Source organism: Idiotropiscis lumnitzeri, chromosome 5, assembly GCF_059441095.1.
Source record: "Idiotropiscis lumnitzeri isolate Australia: NSW breed Sydney's pygmy pipehorse chromosome 5, RoL_Ilum_1.0, whole genome shotgun sequence".
NCBI lineage: Eukaryota > Metazoa > Chordata > Actinopteri > Syngnathiformes > Syngnathidae > Idiotropiscis > Idiotropiscis lumnitzeri.
In genome coordinates, this window is record NC_142395.1 from 16,887,420 (window position 1) to 16,912,372 (window position 24,953).

The window sequence follows — 24,953 nt, forward strand, 5'->3', positions numbered from 1 at the left end:
AGAATTATTCGGAGCTTTGTCATGCTGGATCATTACAATTCAATTTCAGCAGTCCTACTGCACACTTAATATTTTGAATGACTTGCTATACTTTTACATTTTTATATATGTCCTAAATGTACGTTTTGCTACTTTGACTGGCCCAATGTACGCATTTTCAAGTTAAGAGTAGTCGCTTGGTTAATACTTTGCCACCCAAAATTGGACTTTGGAACGAGCTCCAGACATGCTGACTCTTGAGTGAACGGAAAAAAAATATTCAGATGCACTTTTATATATTTATTGAAAAACAGCCAATCACACAAATAAAAACTGAAAACACTCACGAGCATGGCCCACACACTCCAATGAACTAACTGTGTGACAGCAACTCCTGATGTCACTCACCAAGCCACGCCTCCTCATTCTTTTATATGCTCATTTATTATGTTTAAATTATGTTTTTATATTTAAAAAGTCAGTGTTATGTTCTCTATTAAAATAATTAAAAAATAAGCAATGCAATGAATTTCAATGAATATATATATATATATATATATATGGTTTTTTTTGATACTCTACCACAAGTTTTATATTAAAGCAAAGCAACACCAAAGAGAATGACATTATCTACAAAATTAAGTTCAGCAAAAGGTGCCTTTTTATTTTGGCGAGTTCCTGCTTGATTATGAGTGATTGCTCTGGATGCGTGTGCATTTTATTTTGTGAAACCTTGAATGTTCATGGTATGCTAAGGAATAATACACGTAGGCACGACCACCCCTGGCCACCTCGCGCTGAGATGTTGTCACCCCGACCACCCTATTGAAATATTTTGGCAACGCTTCTGATTGAATGTACAGTATGACTAAATTGCATTACGACCTTCACAGAATAAATCAAACTAATTAATCTCAGTACCACTCTGACCTCAAACTACTGCAGACAAATTGCTTGTGTTTTTTAAACATCCGTTGCCAAGAAAATTAATTTTGATTGTGAAGTATACACTGACTCATTTGTAAACATGACTCTTGCGTTAGTGTTGATGCCAGTTATGACACTAAAGTAGCAGTGAGTTATTTACGAGGCGTCGTCCTACGCCGACTTTGACGTAGGACAAGTGCAAGGGGAGATGTGACGTCGTCCTTTCACCAAAGGGGAAATAATGAGGACGTGTTGTCACTTACAAGGTTGTGCTTGAGAAAGTATTTTTAATTTTTTAGTAGCGTATATTCGGAATGATCACAGTATTAACATTATCTCGGGTTATTTTTTTCCACTTTATTGTGTGAAAGTGTTGTTCTATTTATAGTTACCTGGTAATCCGTCACAAAAACATTTTCTTTTCCAAGCTTGAAGACATTGAGAGCAGAGAACATCTTGTTAACATCACCTGGAGATGAGAACGTATTTGCTCAGAAAAAACATCCAAACAACCCACTGTGATGCCAGCGTCATTTTGGTCACCTAGCAACTGAAAGGGCGCAGGTTCGACTCCTCCGTCATCGTCCCAACGTCCTTATTCATAAAAATAATTATCCTCCGTCCTTATCCTTTTAGAGCATGTCCGTCCTTACTTTTCACCAGTGTGCACCCCCACCAAACAAAAAACAACGAAAGAAGCTAACAACAGAAATTTCCCAATTCCAAGCAAAGTGAAGTCACTCCGTCCTGCTTACAAACACGGTGAATTCCGATTTCGCTAGTGTTCGATGATGAATTAAACTTCAACACAAATGACAAGAATCACCTGTAATATTATTTTCTGGCATCTTGTGTTGACATCACAGTGGGGGGTTCACGTGACAATTAATCAACAATTTATTTCGCTCGTGATTCTCTCTTAAATTAAACAACTAATTCATCCTGCCTCAAAGCTACAAATAACAAGCCCCTCGTGTTGCCTTTTTGGATTTTGTGGCATGATTTTTCCGTATCTCATTTGGTGACATCACGCGAGGGGAGAGAGCAGCGTTGGCTGGTGTGACAGGCCGTAAAGCCGCGAGCGGTTTAATGCGTCGTGAAATTGACACTGCACACCGTGTGCGACCTTGAATCATTTACTTAACGGAAACTCTATCATGCACCCCCCCCCCGCCCCCCTTTCACACGAACACGCACACACACACACGCACATACACTACACCCCCTTCATTATTGCAGAAAATGAGGTGCAAAGGAAAAAAATGACATTGAGGCGCTCAAAGAGGAAATCAGCCTAAGTGAGTAGGCGGCGGGAGTGTAAGCGATGCCCTACATGGACGCACCCCTCACCTTCTCTGTCACTCGACAGGACGGGCTTACCTGCTTAACAGCCAAAAGGTGCTAGCAATCCCATTTGAAGGCTTCTCTGTGGATTTAGCCACTTTGTAAATTCAAATCAGTCTCTCCCCCCCGCGGTGCCGGGACAAGGGAGGAGGCGGACTTAATATAAAACCTAAATCCCATTAGAGACGGACGTGGAGAAAATGAGGGGCTGCCACAGAAGAGAGAAGTCTTTGATGGGGGTCAGAGATGGTGTCCCACATTGCGCCGGATTTCTTTTCCCCTCGTCAAAGTGGGAAATGGCCAGAAGTGAAATGTATCATTACAAGCTGTGGAAGGAGTAGGTGACTTATCTGCCAGCGACCTGGCTCTTCTGGGTAATAAGGCATGCATGAGAAGCTGTCTGCCCTCCTCTTGGACGGACGGATCCGTGTCGCCTGCCGTCTCCACACACTCTCTCCAGTGATCGTCCCTCTTGTATAATTAGTCTCCTGAAGCATGTAGGATGTGCCACTCGCTCACCTCCGCTACTTCTTTTGATCCGTATCTGTCCCGCTGCAACATAAGTCCGGTAGGAGGCGTAGCGCTACATGGATCCAGGTTCCAACCTGTTATGTTGACGTTTTAACTGTTTCAGTTGGATATACGCGCATCAAAATGATCACAATGTGTCGGCCTGCAACAAGGCAAATACATTCAAGTGCCATGTGTACTACTGAGCACCGATTGAAAATTTTGATTTCTGGTAGTTACCTGAAGTATCGTACATGTTGGAATGGTGTAAAAAGTCTCACGTCAATGGTGGATGTGTGAGGGCCACTAATCAGTGTTACTTAAAAATATTGCATATAGCAATAATATAACTTCAAATAACAATAACACACATCTAAAAATTCAGGTTTTGGCGAAAGTCAAAATTTCAATTACTCGCCCACCAAAACAACAACGTTGCCAGCAAACTATCTCATGTCTCGTTAAGTTGCCAGCCATAGCAAACAGAGTCCATGTATTATTAGCTTGCGCTGGGGCATTACACGGTATTACATAAGGCAATAAAGGAAACTCATAACATTTGGCTGAAGTGTAATTAAGTCCTTGCGATTGATGGCACCCAATTGTTTGCGAATAACTTCTCCAAGTACAATCAAGGACGCGCGATGGTTGGCTGGCAATCAGGAGGGTCGTAGCCAGAAAAGTTCTGACTACGAACCTCCTTGTTGTCGGAGACGGTCAGCTTCGCGACAAAGTTATGCATCTGCACTCGTTTGTGTGTGCCGAGCTGTCGTTGATTTTTTTATTTGTGCCACATGCAGGTGCAATGCACCGCATACAATCCGATAGATTTTCGGAATGTTTATACTTATCATCCAGACACAATCAAAATCACTCAATTGATCCTGATTAGTGATTTAAAACAACGATAAACCAGAATGAACACAAATAAAAATGAAATAGTGATGAGCGTTTTTTGTGTGTGCAAGGGGAAAAAAGTACAGATATTTGTATCGACACTGGACATTTCATATAAAAAGAAATATATACAAGAAATTGCATAGTGCAGACGCCTAAAATGCATTGCACATAGAATATTGATATTAGGTCATTTTACGTGACGGAATTGTATTGCCATGGTGCCCACTCGAAGAGTTTTGTCTTTCTAGTTCTGGAAGAAGAAATTGCATGAGGCAGATGCATGTATGTAATATACAGAAAGAGAATAAATTGCAGGCACCAGAATGCAGTTTGCAGTACGAGAAGAAGTGACCTAATGCACTTCTTAATATCGCCATCACATTGGGAAATAATATACAAAAATCGCAATATAGGTGTGCATGGCATTGCAGAGCGAGAAAGCAGCAATTTGCGTATTTGAGGATGAATAACATCATTACTATACCATGGAAATATACCTTTATCTTCCAATACCTTTACCTTTAAACCTCTACACGACAATCTAGCTGTTTATGATCAATATTTATCTGCTCACATGAGAAAAAGCATATGAACTTAAAAAAATACATGGAAGAACCTGAAATATGATTGGTCATAAAAGTCTACATACACATGATTAGAAGATGGGCAGCCAAGACACAGACACACACAATAAAGTGAAGATGTTGGAAATACAATTATACAATTTCATTTAAATTGTAAATGAAGGTCAACACTCAAGACCTTTGAAGGTCTTGAGTGCATGCAAATGATGCTATGTCAAGGTAGTGATTAATATTAACAGTGGCCCTGTTACTTTATTAGTGCTGGTTCTGGTATCGGCTATGGTTCTCGTTTTGCCCATGTCTTAGCTATGGCCCTGGCATTAGCAATTGTAAAAATAAAGGAATTAGCGTCACAGTGCCAATACTTTTGAAGGGGAGTGGAACTCTACTTGAAGTAAGTATTCCATTTCCAAGTAAAAATCATCGTAAAATTTCAACAGAAGTTTTGGATGGCTTTTAAAGGCGAGGACCCCTCTTGGCCTTCACATTGCTGTTGCCGTGGCGATGAAGATGAGTGGAAACGCAGTTTTGTCATGAGAGAGCGCTTAGTGGGAAGACAACAACGCACACTCGTATACTTGCCAAAGTCACGGGCGACGTGCCAGACTGTGTTCAAATGGAACATTTTAGACCTACACGTTGACTCTCTGATACGGTTCCTCAGACTAAAATGTTGCTTTGCATATAAAGTTTGCAGTTTGCGCTAACAAGGAATCCATGCATGGTTGCAGAAAAAAATTCTTTAATTGAAAAATAAGTGTTTTATTAGCGAGGTATGGCCTGTGGAACCTCTGTGAGGCGTATCAAATTTACTTATCGCATATTTGGATTATTTCAAGCAGATCAAAGTTATGTGAGTCAGTCAAGAAATACGTACCCTAACTATGTGTGGCATAACAATCACACACTAGTGTAACAAATATAACCACTTTCAAAGCTATGGTAAGTGTGCATTAACAATCACACTTATGTAGTTAAAACAATCACTCTCAAGGCCATTTATGTCATAACGAGCACTCAAGTCATTCTGAAAGCGATATATGTAGCCATTGATAACACACTTGTGTATGTGGCCTCGTGAGACTCGGGGTTGGAACATACCTAATATTAAAAAAAATAATCAATGCAATGAACATAATTAATGAAGCTGGCATATACGAGTCAATAATATAAATCCCATTACAAATTCTCACGAGAAAGGTTATGTGAGGCATATTACATATGAATGATATTAAGGCTATATGTGCAATATTAATATTATTTTGGCATGACAATCAATCAAAGCGATATGTGGCATAACAATCACATACAAACAATGCTCTGATTAGAGTAACAAACGAAGTTGGTGCAAGTAAATATTTTCGGGGTTATAAAGAGGTCTACTTGCTGCTACATCATGACAAAAAAGTACAAGTCGTTTTAATGCATCCAGCAGGGAGGCAGAAAATGAACTTGCGATATATTCCTTCAAAAGAAAGATGGAAGAAAAGGAAACTTTACTTTCTGCAAGACTTTAAACCTCAAAGATTCTCATTTACATTTCAAAAATGCACCTTGCACCTTATGACTTTGACATATTTCTCGTTTGTGGTGATGATTTGTGATTTCATGCAGTCTTCTCGAGTGCTTTTTGGCGGACTGCAAAAACAAGGCGTGTGTAAACGAGCAGCTGGACTTTCTTGAAATAACGTCTGACCACAATTACTGCCCCCGACAGATTGCTGCGGCCTCAGAGATCAGCTGTTTTTGTGCCACTAGGAGACAATTACGGCATTAAAGTCTGGAAAAGAAGCCCTTAAGGCCAACAGGTTCACATGCTCACGTTGTCAACTGGAGGCGGATTTACCCTATGAAGCTCTAATATGGTTGAGTGCTCGGATGTGTGTGTTTGAATTGGCCTTATACTACCAATTACACACGACGGTCACTGCTTTTGGAACTATTTGCCCTCATTTGAAATAATGGAAATAGGGTCAAACTACCACCATAGAAAAAGAAAACTGCATTTACAGGCATATTAAGGTTATGTAAGTCACATTCCAGCTATTCAAGGTGTAGCTCATGTAGTCAAAGAACTCATTCTCAAATTTGTGTGGCTTCACAATCAGACACTCGGAGTCAAAACAATCACTCTCAGGGCTAAAGAATGTCGGACATAACGTTCACATACCTGTATCATCAGAACTATCATTCTCAGAGTTGTGTAGCACAATAATTTAACACCTGTGCAGCCAAAACACTTTCAGACCTAAAAATCGCACACTTGTCATCGAAACAATACCTTTCAAATGGATGAGTGGCACAATCGCAAACGTAGGGGGAAAAACACTCAAAGCAAGGTGTGGCATTGCAATCATATGCTCGTGTGGTCAAAACAATTATTGTCAAATCTGTGTGACATAATCACTCTTAGAGAAGTATTTGTGGCCCAACAGTCAGATGTTCAGTCAAAACAATTACTCTCAAATTTGTGTGGTATAAAAAAAAGTGCGTGTTGTCAAAATAATTACCTTCAAAGCCATGTGTGGCATAAGCATAACACACACGTGGAGTCAAAACAACCCCTATCAGAACTATGTGTAGCATAACAAAATGCAGGTGGAGTGAAAACAGTCATTCTCAGAGCTATGTGTGACAACAATCACACTCGGTTGGTGAAATAATCACTCTTAGAAATGCAAAGTATTCGCAGCATAACAGTCATGTAATCAAAATAATGACTCCAACTTGTGTGTTGTATGAAAAAAAAAAGTGTGTTTTTAAAACAATTGCCTCACGCACTAAACAATCACTCTCAGAGCTATGCGGGTACAATAATCAAACTCAACACAACTTGATGGCACTTTCATGGTGGAAGATTGCCGATTTGAAAACATTAAAAAATAAAAAAATAAATGCACCGAATACAACGATGCTTACTTAGGTTAGGTGAGGCATTTTAAAGCGACAGTATGTGTAGCATAATACACTCATATCGTCAAAACAATCACACTCAAATCTAGCGGCATAACAACCACGCACCTACATTAGTTCCACCAATCAACAGGAAATCTGGACGTCTTGTCGATTGCAACAGGAGGCACCAAAATGTTGACGGGGCCGATGGCCAAATTTGAACAGGAAGTTGTCCATTATAATTTCAGATGACCATTTTGGACAAATTCCAAGGATCACCTAAAGTAGGATATGTTTGATAATCGTTTTGAGCATTTGCTGCGGAAAAAGGGGGTGTGAGAGGCCGGCATAACAAAGTCTGACGTGTGATGGTGTGCATGACACCACAACCAACACGCTCGCCATCATTTCAAACGTGACATCTACATTATGTCTTAATTCATCTTCGCTCTCTGCAATCATCATCATGGTGATGACGGTGGGGCACATTGCGCCGGGAATGATATCATGCGTTTAGAACCTGCAAATTCCATCTTAGCGCCTTAATTAATTCCATAAATCATTATTAATAACATTTAAAGCATCTGCATGCTTATAATCACCACAGTCAATCTTTTGGTGTCAGCTTTGATTGCCAACTGCGCACTTCTCTAATTGACCTTGTCCAGTCGGGAAAGAGCAGACAATATTGCTTTTTTTTTTTTTTTTTTTTATAACCCTATCTCATCATTTCTTCTTCAAATAAAGAGCAGTTTGTAGAGCAGATTGGATTCCATCGACGCACACGTGAAAAGAGCTGACACGGATGCTTCACTTCAAACACACTCAATATGCTAAATGACTTTTTTCCCCCCTTTCCATCTGCAGCAAAAAGTTGACGAGATTATACTTTTTGGAATATCTTGTTCAGACTCACGCAATGTGTTAACAAGACTGCATTGAATCAGACTATTTTATTTTATGCTAATATTGAGGGAAACTCATGAAAAGAAGAGGACCAAATATTAACATCTGGTAATCAGTTTCCAGGAGAAGAGCTGGAAGGCAAGTCTATGTCCATTGAAGGAGGCTATAGAAAATGTGTGGGTTCGCCACTGGGAATCACTGGAGAAGCAAAGGCCAGAGCCATCAACAACATTATCAGAGCACCTGAGGAAGCCTCGAGATGGCTCCGGATCCAGAAACAAGATCCGTGGGGACAAGTGAATGCCTCCTGATCAGCCGTGATGGGGTTCACTTTTGTACACTGTGCAAAGAAGAAACATTCCACATTTTCATTTAATTGAAAATTAAAATAAAAATTTTAATCAGTGATTTAAACATGTCTTTAGTTTTTTTCCAGCGTATCAACTTTGTGAGATATTTAATTTTTTGTTTTGAAGTTTGACCGAGAAAAGATTTTGCTATGCATTGTAATTTATAGTTATGTTATTATTTTTAGTGTCAAAAGCTGATGTGATTCAAATTCAGAATCAGCACAAAAAATTCCTCGAAACGTTTTTGCATATCTGATAAAAAAAAAAAATCAGAAAAACATTTGTTGACTGGTGTTATGTGAGTATGATGTAACAACAAAAAAACCATCTGTATATATGTCATTTAACAGTGTTGTCAGCATGTAATAAATCCTAATCATGTCAGGTGCATCATATTAGTGCGGTGACAGCTTTTTAATAAGCTCTGTGCAGCCCTGTATATGTGCTTGACATTTACTAGCCACCATTAAACGGTCCCCCTTCCGTCTGTGGGTCAATAAGTCAGCATACACACACTCGCACACACTCACTTCACTCTCAGGACTTGGAGACACCCTGGACTGGGCACCAGCCAAACGCAGGGCACATAGACAAACTACCATTCACACTCATGCACACCGAAGGTCGATTTAGAGTCTTTTGGTATGAGGGATGTGGGAGGTAGCCGGATTACCCAGTTAAAAAAAAAAAAACACACACACACACACGCACACACAAAAAACACACACGCAAGCACATGGGGAACATGCAAATGTTTATTCATTCAATCATTAAAAAAAATTCAAGTGAATATATATTAAGAGTAACTTTTATATTTTACTAATGTATTGTTTTCCTATTTATAATTACTCCAAAAATAAAATAATAAAATAATAATAAAAAAACTAAAGTTTTTGGAATTTTCTATAAAACAAAACAAGTGTAACTTGATAAGACAAATACAACAGGACTCTTGATAATGTAAAGTAGGGCTGCAACTAAGAATTATGTAAATATGATCGATTAAACTGTTGATTATTTTATTGATTCATCAGTTTGAAAAATAAAATCCATTCCTTTATTCAAAATGAGGGCATTATTTAAAATTGATTAACATTGCAGACAATGCACAAACAACTAATTAATTATTATAAATAATTATGTTTGGTCCGTAATGTCCGAAAATAGGGAAAAAAATGCTGATCAATGTTTCCGAAGGTAAAGGCAGATATTTGAAAATGTCTTATTTAAAAAAAAAAACACACATAAAGAAAGAATAATAATTCTATAGAGGATTTCAGAATTCTGAGAATCTTAACTTGAGAGGCCAAACTCACTAAAACTTGGACATTTTTTTTAATTAAACAATGCATCTACACAAGTAATCGATTATCAAAATATGTATTAATTAGTTTGATAATCACTTAGTTGTCGATTATTCGTTACATCACTGATGTAATGTAAAAGCTCGGTGGGCTGCATTAAAGGATGTAGCGTACCATTAATGGTCCACAGGCCCTACTTTGGCCACCCGTGTCCCAGAGCATGCATTTGGAATTGATTTGAAAATGGAAATTGTGTTGCAACTAGATTAGTCCAGTTTAAATCCTGGGTGGTGTTGGCCGGGGTGTGTTGGGGAGGGGCAAAGTGCATTTGTTGCAGCTAAAAATTAATTGGCATACATTTTAAGTCAACCCCCCCCCCCCCCTCCCTCCAGCAAAGAGATGCAGCAGCACAATTAGGCGGCATATATAACATTTTTTCCGTAATTGCTTCAATAAAGATTTATCGCCCCGGTGCGCCATTGTCCTTATGTTACGGAAGCTGGAGAAAGGGCTAGGATGTTTGAGTCTGCATCTGCTCGTATTATCTGTGCTGTGGTCTAGAATGCACATTGGAAATGATATCAAATGAGAGCCAAGGACAACGCTCCTCATGAGAATTCAGTAAGTTGCATTTAAAAGATGTATAAAGCATTTCCCAGGTGTCCTAAGCACGTCTGATATGCCTCCCCCCCCAAATTCCCGACGGAGCCTCTATTTCTCGTCTAATATACTCATACTAATCAGGGAATACAGATATCACCTCGGGAAACTATCCCCTTAATTGGTCATCAAATTATTTATGTGCAACAAATAAAGCATCTTTGTTCATCTGTATATGCCAGAGCCATATAGTGACAGATAGAACAATCATATGTTCGTCCTATAGATGGCTGAAGGTACACTTGCAAATGATTCGTCATTCATCAGCGGCCTGAGCACACGTCTGTCATTACTTCAAGCTGAACCAAACTGTAATTGTCAGTCTGTCATTTTATTTGATTATTTTAACCACTCATTAAATTTCATTCATTTTGTCTACAAATGCTCGTCATCTACTTCTTGTCCTTGGTTCATTGGCTTCCCTTTCAGCAGAAGGACCATTAATTATTGGTGGACAACCAAATTTACTGACACGAGAATGTATTTTTCCCTTAATACCGTTACAGTCCAGTTGCATTAGGGCCAAGTGAAGGAGTGACCGGCTCTTTGGTGCATATCTCCACCTACTCCACAGTATAGACAATGGAAGATGCTCTGCTTGTATTCAGCCCTGCGACGTGTTTCCGTCAGTCATCATCAAAACGGGCGTCCGCCAGTGACAGTCTGAGAGGTCTGTTGGTACAGTACTCAATTAGTGATGATTCAACTGACGGACAAAAAACCCCCCAAAAAAAAACACTTGCTTCAGTGCCGCTTAGCCCATCATTTTTTTATCTCGTCGTTTCTCGTCATTTATCAGCAAAATGGGGCATCCGTCGGTGGCGGACTGATGGACCCTTTGTCAGTACCGCTGGAAACTAAATTATAATATCATACAGTATTTTTTTATATAAGCAATTTTTTGGGGTGTGTAAAAAGTGTTTTGATTAATTTTTTTACTTTATTTATAGGTAACAGTTAACAATATTCACTTTCCTGATGAATAATGAGAATACAAGGATCTTAATTCCAACAGGCCTATATGTTGTCTACTTTTTACATCAATCATACTCAGACACATCTGTCCAAGAAAACCAGCAGTGTCCCCTTTAAAAATAAAAATCAGTATCTGTAAAATTCATGTCGAGCCACTTTGCTCATTTTCCATACGTAAAATCATTAAAATAATCCACCAGAATCGAGTTTGGGGCAAACATGGTTTTAAACCCCTCCAAAGCAACATCTCCATTGCCTTGACTTGCCTGAAAACAAACATGTTGGTTGTGCAGGTGAATGTTGGACTCTCTGTCCTCTCTCTGTGTATTAATAGCTCCTCAGGAGAGACGCTGAGGTCTTTGTGTCAGGTTGGATCTCCAGAGGAGGACGACTGGAGTGTGGTGGAGAAACTAAATGAAGCGTGAACCGGAGAACAGCACCATACGCCGCATCTCCAGGGGACGCCGGTGGCGCATTAAGGCCAGTGTCGGTAATGTGCAAAACAAATGGAGGGATGCAAAAAAAAAAACTCCTTAAGACCAACGCCATAAATCTCCACACTTGCTGTTGAATGTGAACCGAGTCCGGACGGGTTTTCTCATCAAAGCAGTCGTTCGTTTTGTCCGACGAGGTGCAAATGTGGGCTTTTAAAGCCTTCACTGATGCAACGGAGAGTAATGACGCGTGTGAGCAACGGGATTATTCTAATAAAGATGGATTTTGGCGGAAAACAAGAAACTGAGTTGTATACTGTTATACATCCTCCCTGGCGGCACGTAAGCAAGCTTTGCACTGATATTGCAGATTATTGCCTAAAATCCTCAACACATAGCGGGAGGGAAAAAGCCGCTTTTCATTACATTCAATGGTAATCTACAAAGATAAACTAGCGATGCGAATGTTGGCAAACTTCGGTTACTCGCTAGCACAAGTACGAGCAAACAAATACAACACAATCAGGCTGTAGAGCAGGCGTGGACAAACCATGGCCCGGGGGCCACATGCGGCCCGTTAAATGTTTTAAGCCGGCCCGCCGAATTTGAAAAAAATTAAATGAATAATCCTTGTGAATGTTTTATTTTCAAAATACTGTGTTTTTTGAAAGACACACATATTGTTGTAATGCTTTTGTTCATTTTCATTTAAAATGAAATGTATTTCTTTTCTCCGTTGAGGTGAGGTTCCCAAAACACTCCATCCATCTGCTCCTGGATCCGGCCCCTCTGCCAAATTTTAGAACCCAATGTGGGCCGCCAATAAAAAAGTTTACCCACCCCTGCTGTAGAGAATAACAAAGAAGAGCAAGAGGTTTGGAGACCGTCCGGTGCTGGACAGAGTGTGCTCGTGAAGAAGGTCTCAAATGTATTGGAGAGTGAGAACATGGGCTAAGCGAGGAGGAGGAGTTGGTAAAGCAATGCAGAAATGTGACAAACGCACGGAAAAAGGTCGAAGCTGCGCAGTCGACAATGATTGTCAAAACCGGGAGATGTCTGAGGTGAGAGAAGACAGACTTGGTGAAGGATTTGATGCCAGAATTGAAAAGTAGAACACAGCTAATGATGACACCCAGATCGCAGACCTGAGGAGATTGAGCAGTCATCCACGTGGAGGTAGAGATCGTCACAGAGCAGAGCTTTGAGGACCTCAATCATTATTGCTCTTTGGTTTGAGAAGTTTAGCTCTCATCCGGGTTTTTATGGCATGCAGTTGATCAATGATTGTTAGATGATGAGGGCAGTCTCTGTGTTGTGGTGTGCTCTCCAGGCTGATTATAGAAGTTCATAGGGCGGGGAGCAGAGAAGTCGGTTTAGGGTTGAGAATAAGGATCTGCAATGATTTTTTTGTGATGCGATGAGGGTAGAATAGTAGGCGGTATTTGCCTTGGAGAGTACAACCTCTTTGTACGACTTCACATACTCTGCAACACTGCCTAAAAAACATTTTTTGAGTTTGATATTCTCGTGAAGTCAGCACATTGTGTTCCAGAATCCCTTGATAGTCTTGAGATGTCATTGTACTCAACAGAGTTTTAAGACACTCTGTGCTTGATGTAGTAAAGCAGCCCCAGAACAAACAGTAGTGGCGCCTCCTTCATGTGTCACCGTCGCTACAGTGTTGGTTCCTGAATTTTGATGCTCCGTATCATTAAATCCCTTTTAAGAGCCTGCCATCTATGGAGCATCTGATTGGTCGGGTGCAGATTGCTTTTGAATTCATCCCCTTCTCCCTTCCCCTTCTAGATGCTGCTAATGCCAAACGGTCATGGCCGCCTCGCCCGGCCTCATTTGCTGCTTAATTGCATCTTCTCGTTGAGCTAAAGACCTGTCATCTGTTTCTGGGCTTTCCATTTATCTTGGAGGAGAACCTGGTGAAGGCGGGTTAAAGTACGCCTCTGCCGCAGGTATTCTTTCAACTGGATATATGGGCTAAAGTGGAAACTTGAGCAAAATCTACCCAATCTGTTTCACGATCGCAGAAACAACACCTAAAAATAATCATCATCACATCAAGGTAACGCCTGTATTCCCATGGTGAGCACTGTCCTCATTCCTTGTAATTATGCAAATGACACATTAACGAGGCGTAATTGCGCATTCATAAAACAGCGGGGATAAACTGTGTAAAGACAGCATGTCGGAGGGAAGCGTCGTCATCCAAGGGCCAGTCGCGCTAATTGTTCACAGCGGCGTTTGCCAACCTTTCTTTAGTCAAGGAACATATTACACTCGAAAAATCTCAAAACACCAAACAATGTCAAAAAGTAGCCGATAAGCCAGGTGTGGGCAAACTACAACCCGGGGGCCAAATGCGGCCCGTTAAACATTTTAATCCGGCCCGCCGAAATTGTTTTTAGGAATAAACCTCGTTTGTTTTATTTTCTAACTACTGTGGTTTTTCAACGACATATATATTGTTGTAATGCTTTTGTTCACTTTCATTTAAATTAAATGTATTTTTTTTCTCCAATGAGGTGAGGTTACCAAAACACTCCATCCATCTTCTCCTCCCCTCTGTCAAATTTTACAACCCATTGTGGCCCACCAATTAAAACGTTTTCCCTCCCCTGTTATAAGCGGTTATCTTACACATACTTTTACTATTCACAGCTTACATGCACACTTAGAGTGGATTTTCATATTCAGTTATTTTAAGGGGGATGCTCTGAGTTTGAAATGATCACATGTTTTTTTGCGGTACAATTACAGTATAATCTATGAATATTGGCAATTCTAAACAGTTTGAGAGGGGCCTAAATCACGTGTGGTTCTCACTAGCCGCAGCAGGGATTCGTCCTTTTTCGCTGTACACGCTTCATGTGATGGGCTTGTCTCAGTTAAACTCCAAATGCTGCTATTATTTCATTTTATGAACATCATCAGGTGGTGACGCAGGTTAATTATGTAACAACTGCCATCAATGCCAAAAAGTGTTATTTATTTATTTATTTTAGTTTTTCAGAAAATGACTCACGATAGTCCAATGCAGATGTTGCAAAAAAAAAAAAAAAAAACTCTCATATGCAAAGACAATTTAGGCAGTTATGTTTTTAGTGTGATGATTTGTCAATCATGATTTATTGCACCAACTAAGTACATTTGGATTACTTCCTTCAGCAAGGTACTTGATCAATGTGCTTTTAATAACGACAGACGTTTAATTAAAAAAAACCTTTGTTTTGAAGTATATGACAAGGTAGTCATAAATAACAAATTCTGCCTAGTCTCCTGATAGCTAGCCTCTGCCTCATTGTATAGTTCTTTAAAAGATAGTTTGTGCCCAATATTTATGGTGTGTTACTACGTTTTATTCAAAGGAAATTTTTTGAATGAAGGATTGCCCCTTGAGATGCAGAATCACATTTTCTTCCCAAAAAAGCACAGCTACGACCGGGATTTAAATGGAGTAACAAACAATAAATGTAACAAACAAGAGGCGTATGAGAATTAGCCAAATTGTGACACCACAAGACACATTTTTTAAGTAGGCAGCTAACAGAAAATGTCCTTGTTTGTTTAATTTCATACTTGTTAGGTGGGCAGGCACGCCACAGACCCAATGACGATACATAGATAAAAAGTCACTTTTTACATTGCGCAACTTCACCTAGGTCTGTTTGTCATCTATTTTGGGATAATACATTGCTTATTGAGGCAATTTCTTTTGTATTAAATGTATTGGATTAAAATGTATTGGATTAAAATATGATTAATTCATTACAAAGCCTCTAAATCAATTCCTTAAAAAAAACAACTCTGACATAATGTCTCATAAAATGAAAAAATAAAAGTATGAGTAGCTGTGAAAATGTTTTTTTTTTTCCTGTGACACTTCATCTTCGCAATTGTATTCAGCATAAAAAGTTAATGGTTAATTTACCGTATTTATCAACATCACGCCGTATAATATAGTAATAAAATTATATATATTTTTTGTCATTGTATTTTATGTGCCTGATTTCCCCATTGAAAAAAAGCTTTTAACATGATACTTTTTAATGAAAAATCTTCAGGGGCGTGGCCACCAATTTATCAGTGGGGTTGCTGTGGTGACACAACACCTCAGTGAGGGCTGAGGCGGAGCGTGCATGCATGCGTGCGTGCATCATTTGCATTCTTGCAGCACCTTGTGTAAATGAGATGTCATTGTTTATCATACCATTCACTAAGTCTAAGATTAAAAAAAAAAAAAAAAAAAAAGAACGTTTTGGTGACCTTAACTTACTAGATGCATTTCTATTAGCTTGCTTTGCTTATGTGTACTTTCACATAATCTACTTCTATGCATGATCATGCACTGATTTGCAAGCTAACTGCCAGTCAGAGTAATCAATCGTCACCGCCAGATGACACCATTTTTCATACGGCGATCAATGACTCTTTCATTTAAATCATATCTAAAAAGCACAACGATACAAAACTCTCTTTAGAGTTCACAGTTGTATGTTCCTGCTGGGATTATGAGTGTGTGTGTAACACTGCGATATGTATGTCTTTTATATCATGAATCCATGACTGTAGAGGATATAATAAACAATAACTTTTTGGCCATCTTATTTGCTTGCTACAGTGTGAAAGTAATGATTTTGATTGACATTGTGCTTCACTAAAGACAGGTTCTTTTGTAATTTGCATTCAGATCAGAAGTATATGCCGTTAATATTAATAACTTGTGATATATTGTGGCTATAAGAATACAGAATCCATCACAGACATCAAAATGTCAACTAGGGGTGGCCAGAGAGTGACAAGGCGTGGCCATGGCCACCACGTAGCTCCGCCCCTGATTATAATTATTGAAACCGGGCCTGTGAGAGGTAAAACTCGCTAATGACCTCATTATTGAATTCAATGATTAACATTGGAATTAAGGTGATAAACAATTGTGATCACCCCACCACTCTAATGTTTTTGACGCATAAATGAGCCCAGGAGGTAAATTTCTGATAAACCAACGTATCAGGAGGGTTAAATGTTACCATTTAAAAAAAAAAATAAAATAATCCCTTGCATTATATTAATGATTTAATTTTTTACCTTAAAAATAGTTCACAAATTGTGCAATCAATTCCACTTAATTTCCCATTAATTGATCCCATAACAATTGGATTCCCATAACGCCTTCTAAAAAGACAGTAACAAGTAATAGGTAGCATTTTAATAACAAGACTACCCAACATTGGAGACGACATGTTGACATGAGCGTCCCCGAGGAATCTTTTCGCGTGAGCGGGATAACAAAATGACTTTCTTGCTGCAGGCCTCTTCTTTCCTGCACATTTCAATCCGGTGGAATCGAGATCATTTATTTCCATCAAGAGGCTTCTTTGTCAGCCCCCCCAAAGGGGCGGCGTTTGACACCATGTTTACCTTTTTTATTCAGAACACATTCCCGTGGCAAAGTGAAGCGTTTGAGCGGCTAAGTCTTCAATGCGGCAACTTCATGAGTTCGTTTGCCTTTTATTATCATTCGGAGCCCTTTTAACGGTTAAATGATTCCATTCATGGGAAGTAATGAAGGTGGAAGCCACTGAGGAGCTGTCGTCTAATTGGCCAGATGGACTGCAATTTTTTTTTTTATTGTTTCGTCTTTCAAAGCAGATGTGCTGGGCCTCAGACTTTTGACTTGCTCTCCCCTGCCGATTCCGGCTGTAATTGCAACACGTGTCTTTTTTTTCTTCTCTGCTGTATGAGTCATTGCTGGGATTGTTAAACCAAGCGCATCCTGGCGTGGCTTTGCTTGGCATATTCGCACGCGGTCGTTGGTGGCCTGCCTCAGTACACGTCAAGCAAATCCTGTAAGTTAGGCTTCTATGAGTATTCTGATGTCAGTTATTAATAACAAACACCACTGAACACAATAGAAATTAACAGAACAAGTAGAAATAATCTCGTGAAAAAGTCCGCTGTCTGCTTGGTTAAATGACACGCAAGTGTGCGTGTGCTCGTCTTATCCTGTAATTAATCCAGCCAGTTATTCATGATTACCGCCATCTTGCACAATGGAAATGAACAGAGGCAGAAATAATCCCCAATGCTCTGCACCCTCGGTTCTCGCACGGCCACTTGAAAGCCTACAACGCAGTGTACGTGCCATGATGAATATAATCGCTCATCTGTCCAGCTATTCATGAAAATCAGCACCCAGCACAATAGAAATGAACAACAACAATCCAGTCACAAAGTACACTACCCGCTCAGTCAAATTCTTCTGCGCATGGCTTGTTTAGAAATTAAGTTAATTGCTGCGCTCTCCAGAGAACCGCCACCTTGCACAAAAGAAATACATAGGATTCGTCTCGAAGGCTACGTCAAGCTCCTACAGGTCACAAGCACGACCGATGCATGTGCCATAAATATGCAATCGCTCCTGTTGTCAGTTGTTGATGATAAACACCAGAGTACATAATACAAAGCAAGAGCAAATAGAAATATTGCAGACAAAAAGCACCTCTTGCGCACCTCTTTCACTTTGAATCTTTCCTTGCACGCTTGCATGAGTGTGATTTGGTTCTATTTGTGGTGTGCGACACAAAATATACATCCTAGTGTGAGTTGAATTTCCCCTTGAAGCACTATAATGAGAATGATTTTTTTTTTAAATGACATATGGTTCCTATCAAGAGTTACGAATGATAACCACCACTGCTCACAATAGAACTAAAGGACGAAAAATAATCTACATTCCAAAAAAATCCACAGCATCTTTGGTCTCATGTGCATGCATGGTTTGTCCGATAATTCATGTGATCCTTCTTCTATCCATTTGTGAAAGAATTAAATCAGGTAAAAAAAAGTCCAAAGAACATTTGGTCACATGTGCACATGCACGCCAACAACGTCGGCGTCATATGGTTAACGTGATCATTCCACGAGTCAGTTAATCATGGAAACGAACGAAATGAACAACAAAAAACTGAAAAGAAAATCCCCATTCAAAATATCCGCTTCATTGCTTCTCTCCAAGGTGACCACAACTAAAGAAATGACTAAAACAAAAATTGAAAATGAGCTGAAACTACATTTTACACTTGTACAATTAACTAAACTAATAATAATGAAAATGTCCTTTATTTTCATCCTTATCAGTTAATTTCACTCATGAGCTTTCAGGGTTTATTTTAAATGTATTCATTTTGGTATTTCTCATCAGCCATGGAGAAGAAAGGTCGTTTGGGAAATTTAGTTTACTTCACTTTAGTACATAATACTTATTGGGACGTAAAATATTGCACTCATTAAAATACTTAATGTATACAATAAAACAAACAAAAAAAAACAACCTAAAAATAAAAACTAAATTAAAATGAAAAATGGAAAAGAATGAATGTGCTCTAAGAACTAAAACTAACAGAACTTTAAAAACTAAGTCAAAATGAAAAGAAAAAAATCCATGGTTTTATAATAGTTGTCTAGTATAACAATTATATAGAGCCAGTTCTTCTCTGATAACCGCCTCTTGCACAATAGGAAAAAAAAAAGGCTTGAAATAAATTGGTCGAAAAAGTCCACTGCACGCTCAGTCACATATATGTTCCTGTCACAATTAATGGCCTCGCTCCTCTGGCCAGTTAGTCATCACAACTACCCACTTGTCCAATAAAAATCAACAAAACCACAAAACCAAATAATCCAGTCATAAAGTTGCTCCCGGTCAGCCTTGGAGGAGGTCTCCTGATGCATGGCGACACACTCGACTGACTCCAAGAGAAGCGGACGCTTCATTGGAGTCATTCAAGTTTCTCCGTACATCAGGTACAGGATGGCTTAACGTTGAAAAAAAAATGTTATTTGCTTTTTGCAGCGCTTTCTATTGATGACATTTTTACAGGCTGAACTAGTAGGAGAGCGATTATATAGCCCTCCTTCCCTAGGTCGTCGATTGATGACGAATGGAGCCACATAAAATGCTGTGCAGCCGAGCACAAAGTCGGGGGAGATGGTGCGTGTGTGTTGGAGGGGTGGCATTAAATCAAAAATCATTGCATCTCTAAAAAGACATCCACTCACCAAAACGTTCCCACGAAGAACTTGTCTTTTAAGCAGTCACTGGAATGGATTTATTTCTTATGAAGGAATCCATTATGAACGTCATCTTCATTGTTCACCGCTGCGTGCTTTGACGAATGGATCAGAGGGAACTAGTGGAGCGGAGATGGATCCCAATAGCAATAAAAGCTTTCTGATTTAGCAATTAGATGATGTATGCAAATTCATTAATAAAAAGTATTGAGATCTGGCCCTGTACAAACTTTGTTTCAGACTGATGGGAAATCTTTCAGACAATTCATTTAGAATTGGCAATAAAATAATGCAATTGATAAAAAAAAAAAAAAGGAAAAGAAAAATGATGACTAATTTGAGGATGCATCTCTATTAATTATGGAAATGGTCACTATTGCTGTCAGTATTTTCGATAACGGACCTGTTAATTGGCATTGATTAAATCACAAGTCTGAAGAATATATTGACATTATCCTTCTGCTTTAATTTTTCTTAGTAAGTCACAGCGTCCCATCACTGGTGAGCTACTTATGTTGTCATTGGGGCTAACTAGGACTTGCTGGCGCAATTTTGTTTAATATTTTTTTTTGCAGTGTCTCTTTTATCTTTCTCCCTACCTCTTCCTCATTTTCCGTGTGTTAACTGCTTGCAGAGAAGAGGATAAAAACAAGTTACCGTATTTTCGCAGCCACAAGGCACACTTTAAAGTCCTGAAACTCATCCAAAAAAGCCAAGGGCGCCTTTTGAGGAGGAGCGCCTATTATGTGGACCAAGTGCACCTCTCGGCTGACTGTGAACATTCACTGCCTGCACACTGCTTATATAGAGAGAAGGCGGGCGTGGCTAACGACAGCAGGCGGACGTGAGAGGGGAGATGGGCGTGAATGACAACGCAAAGGCACGCCCCCAGTGCAAAGCAGCCCCCAATCCCCCAATATGGGCAAACGTGTCTGCTAGCTCTGTTGTTAGGGCTTTGGCAAAAGCCGGCATCATGAGGAGCCGCACGCAGCAGCGACACGGGGAATCTGACAATGACGAGAGGGAACCTGGCGTGTTTGTGGGAGAACTTGCCCAGCTGTTTATTTCTGATACAGAAGACGATTTTGATGGATTTGTGGATGATGACTGATTATATAATAATGTGAGTACATTGTTAAACAGTTCAATAAAATACAACCAAACTCAGTTTTGCTCCTGTTGCCTTTTTAAAAACAGCTAGCCACGCTAGCCATGCTATCGTCTGTTTTAGTGTGCATGCATGTAAACTAAGGTATTGTATGGTAGGCTGGGAGGCGGAATTTTGCTGGGCCTACACTCTTATGCTATTCATTTGATTTGGGGTGATAGTTTTTGTTTTGATGTAACACCGTGACCGCACATCGTTTGTTGATGAGTGACTTGCTCACACCGGCATTGTGTCGGCATCCCATCTGAGGGGCTGCGCGGCAACGAGACGGCGAGGCAGACTGATAATGACTCTCGTGTTTGGTGGAGAACGTGTCCAGCTTTTTATCTTGGATACAGAAGACAAGGACTTGGTGCATTTTTGGATGAGGACAACTTCAGCACGTTGTTAAAAGCTAAAATAAAGTACCACCCAACTCCCGCTGCCATTTTAAAAACACGCTAGCGCGACTGAGCAGCCAGCGCGACTGCTCGGTTCTGTTTGCGCCCAATGATACGGCGCGTCTTTTGGCCGTAAAAATACGGTAATTGGAGGCAATTAACTTGGAAGAGGGCGCTCGTTTACGCAGTTCTCTCAAGCAGCCAATCATATAGTTCCTTGCTTAGACGGTCCCTCAAGAAAAAAAAAAGAGCTCATTTACCAGTGACAGCCAGTATTAGCGGATATTAAAACTTTGACTTTTTAAAATCACGGTAAACCATCAAACGGGTAATTGGCCCATCCATATTGATGATGCATCCACATTCATAAGTCATTAAAATAAATTTATAAAGTACTGGTAACCGTAGCAGCAAAGCTGATTCTGGATTTACTTGTTATTGGAGCGAGAGTCTTTTCTTTGCCAAGTGAGCTTGAGTTAATGAAAACTATTGGTTTTTAATTCACAGCCACCGGGCTCCCCCAACAGGATCCATCCTTAATTTTCAAATTTCAACGTTTGTTTCTCGTACTGTTCAGGTTCCTCTCAAAAATTGTGTTATCGTATGAATGACCCAAACAAATGTTCCCTTACGTTTTTAAAGGTGGTTACATTGTCAAATATCAAAATCAATATTATGTTGGAATCGATATTTGAATCGATCCACCCACCACTACATTGGGTGGTTTTCTTGCATCCGGAATAAAAAGACAAAGAGTGGTAGCATCCGGCCGGGCTAATCCATTCCATTCCCAACTGCAGCAAAATAAACTATTGTAATATCAAATGTTTACCACTGAACGGGATGTTTTCCAACTCTAACAAGTGTGACTGTGGAGTTTTTGTTTTTTTTCGTATTTCTGACTGTGCATTTGCATAATGGAATTATGGGCTCAGCCATGCTATGTCTTTAGTGGACCATTAGGCAGGCCTTTACTGGAGTATAATTAGTGGCTTCCGCCCTTCACCTTCATTAGCATGCAAATGAAAATCCTCAACAGCGAGAAATATTTGGCATGTCGAGGGAGAGCGAACGAGAGAGAGAGGAGGGTCCAAAAAATACGAGCGTGATTAACAGTAAAATAGTCCATTTTTTCCACCCTCTCTCTTCTCTCTTTCGCTCTCAGTTGTTGGAATGAATTGTGACCACATGACAGAGTCCATTTTGAGTAAAAAGCTCTTAGAGTTTTCATGGGAGACAATTGGGGTTGACATCTCGTCTATTTAGCCTCTGTTTTATTTCACCGCATCCACCTTTTTACTTCGTCCCCATCCCGCTAGGATATTTTTAAACTCCTCTTAATAAGACATCCGACCTGAACTTCTAAACCACTCGACCACATTTGCAAGTCTAATGCGCTCATTTGAATGGGAAGTGCCGCTTTGCTCAGGAACGCACCTGAACTTTGCAGACATGTCAGCCCTGCCAAAAAAAAAGAAAGAAAGAAGAAACGGCCCTTGACATGCGAGCATTAATCACGGGAGGACGCGGCTGTTAGGAAAACATCCTTCCAGCTGCCGTGACAAGGCGGCGGCAAGAGTCGCGCTCCGTTCGTTAACCTCGTCTAATTAAGAGTCGGCGGCTGAGGCGGGATGACTGCTTGAAGGCCGGCGGCTGCAGGTCTCGCTGGCAAATCATTTACTAAAAATACTCGGCCTTAATTGATTTTTATAAGACAGTCTACAGGCTCTGAAAATGCTTGCTTAATGGAGATAGAACTTGTTTTTTTTTTTGCTTATAATTTGAAAGTTAAGTTAAAAATGTTGTGTGGCCTTGCTCGTCTAAACACATTATACTGATTAATATCATGTTTGTGGAATAAGAATTAAGCAGAAAAAGCCACCATTTTTTATCCGTCATTTTGTCCCATACTGCCACCTACTGTCGACTGAAATTGTCATTACAGTGTCCAACCTTGCCACCGTCACGTGACCAAACCCAGAAAACGTGTCTTTTAGTCAAATTTCTGTGACATTCATTAAAGTACCCCAACTTAGACCACTTTTGCATTCATAACGTCTTTAACACCGATTTTCATAAACAACACAAAAATTCCAAATAACCCGCGAATGGGTGGATTGCTGAGTAGCAAACCACAAAGGCGTTGAGGCGCTTATATAGTCGAGGAGGGATGACACGTGCCTAAGCCGATACGTGTCAATTACAGCATTTACCATTTTAAGACAGGGGTGTCAAATTCTGTAGTTACAGTTTTTCCCTTGGATGGCCGTTCTGACTGAAATCCTGTAAATATTTCTGTTTCTATTAAGTTTCTGTAAAAATACTAAAAAAAGGCTACAATCATACATTTAATACAGCATTAACGCATTTCACACCACAGGATACACTTGAGAGACATCAGACAACCACAAGAGAAAAAAAAAAGTGCTCCAATCACATCCGATTATCGGTACGTATGTTCTCCGCTTTAGCCAACTTAACTTTGGAAGTAAAAAACTAGGAGCAAAGATGCCAAATATTGAAGCATTTCCCCTCAATCTGCTTGCTTTCACTCGGCTTTATTCCTCAAGATGAGACTCGTATCGTTCCCTACGGCTCAGCATCAGTAGCACATTAGTGACATTCAAGTCGTCCTTCATCAAGTATTTGCCTTTGCAGTAAAGCAAATGGATTACGGTTGTGTGAATTTGATGAAAACAAGTATTTGATACCTTTTTTTTTTTTTAAAGCCATCAAGCCTCGTCATCATCATGCAGGAAGTAAGTGATTTCCAGCAATTGGTGGGAATGAAAATGCCGGGACAATGAGTATAATTCTGCTAAATTATCTCCGCCGAGTAATCAGGCCTAATTAAGTCTTAATCTTAAATCAGAAAGCATTAATTGGATTGCCATGACAAACAATCTATATTAAACGAGAGCAGCGCATGGACACACACACGCACACACACACACATGCCCACAAAAGTGAGCTTTTTAGACTTCTCCGTCACACTAATGCCTGCTTATTGTTTGGGTGGAGTGTTTTATTTATTTTTCAGGGGAGCACACATTTGTTGTGGTTAAGTGCTTCTTTTAAAGAAAATTGGATTGAGAATAAAATGAGAAATGAGGTGGAAATTGCTTCTTTTTTTTCACCCTTTCCCTGCTCAACGTTGCTATCATCAACGGGAGAGCGTTGAAGCGTTAATTAGTCTCAGTTCAGACACACTAAATCACATTCAGCTTCACTAGTTTGGTTACATTTTATTTATTTGTGTGTGTGTGCGTGTGTGTGATTGCCAGCTCACCCCAACAATTTCCCCACCGCTTGTGCCGCCTTCTTGTCTTCTTCATCAGCCAGCATCGATTTAGCGGCGACGCTGATTAAAGTGCTGACGACGGCCGCTTGATTCCACTCGTCTCCTGCCGCAAAGCAAAGACAGGTGTCACATGTGTTTAGCGTCGTTAGCATGTTTGTGAATACTAACTAACAAAGCGTGTTGGATATTGTTTCTTTCTTAAGTTAAACTGAAGCAAAAAAAGCCGGGCGATTGTACAGTCAGCGAGAGTC

At 39.9% G+C, this 24,953-nt stretch overlaps 1 long non-coding RNA gene across 3 annotated transcripts in view; it reads right to left on the reverse strand.

The window, feature by feature from the left end:
* LOC148337089 (uncharacterized) overlaps window positions 1-24,953 on the reverse strand; it is a 58,205-nt gene that overhangs the window by 7,134 nt on the left and 26,118 nt on the right. The window contains exons 2-4 of one of the 3 annotated variants that reach the window (XR_015843202.1): window positions 24,691-24,805; window positions 19,842-19,972; window positions 10,153-11,031 (exon numbers count right to left, since the gene is read on the reverse strand). This is a non-coding gene — a long non-coding RNA (uncharacterized LOC148337089). Of the gene's footprint in view, window positions 1-10,152; window positions 11,032-19,058; window positions 19,598-19,841; window positions 19,973-24,690; window positions 24,806-24,953 lie in introns of those variants that run through there. The other 2 variants (XR_015843203.1, XR_015843204.1) reach the window with 2 other exon arrangements.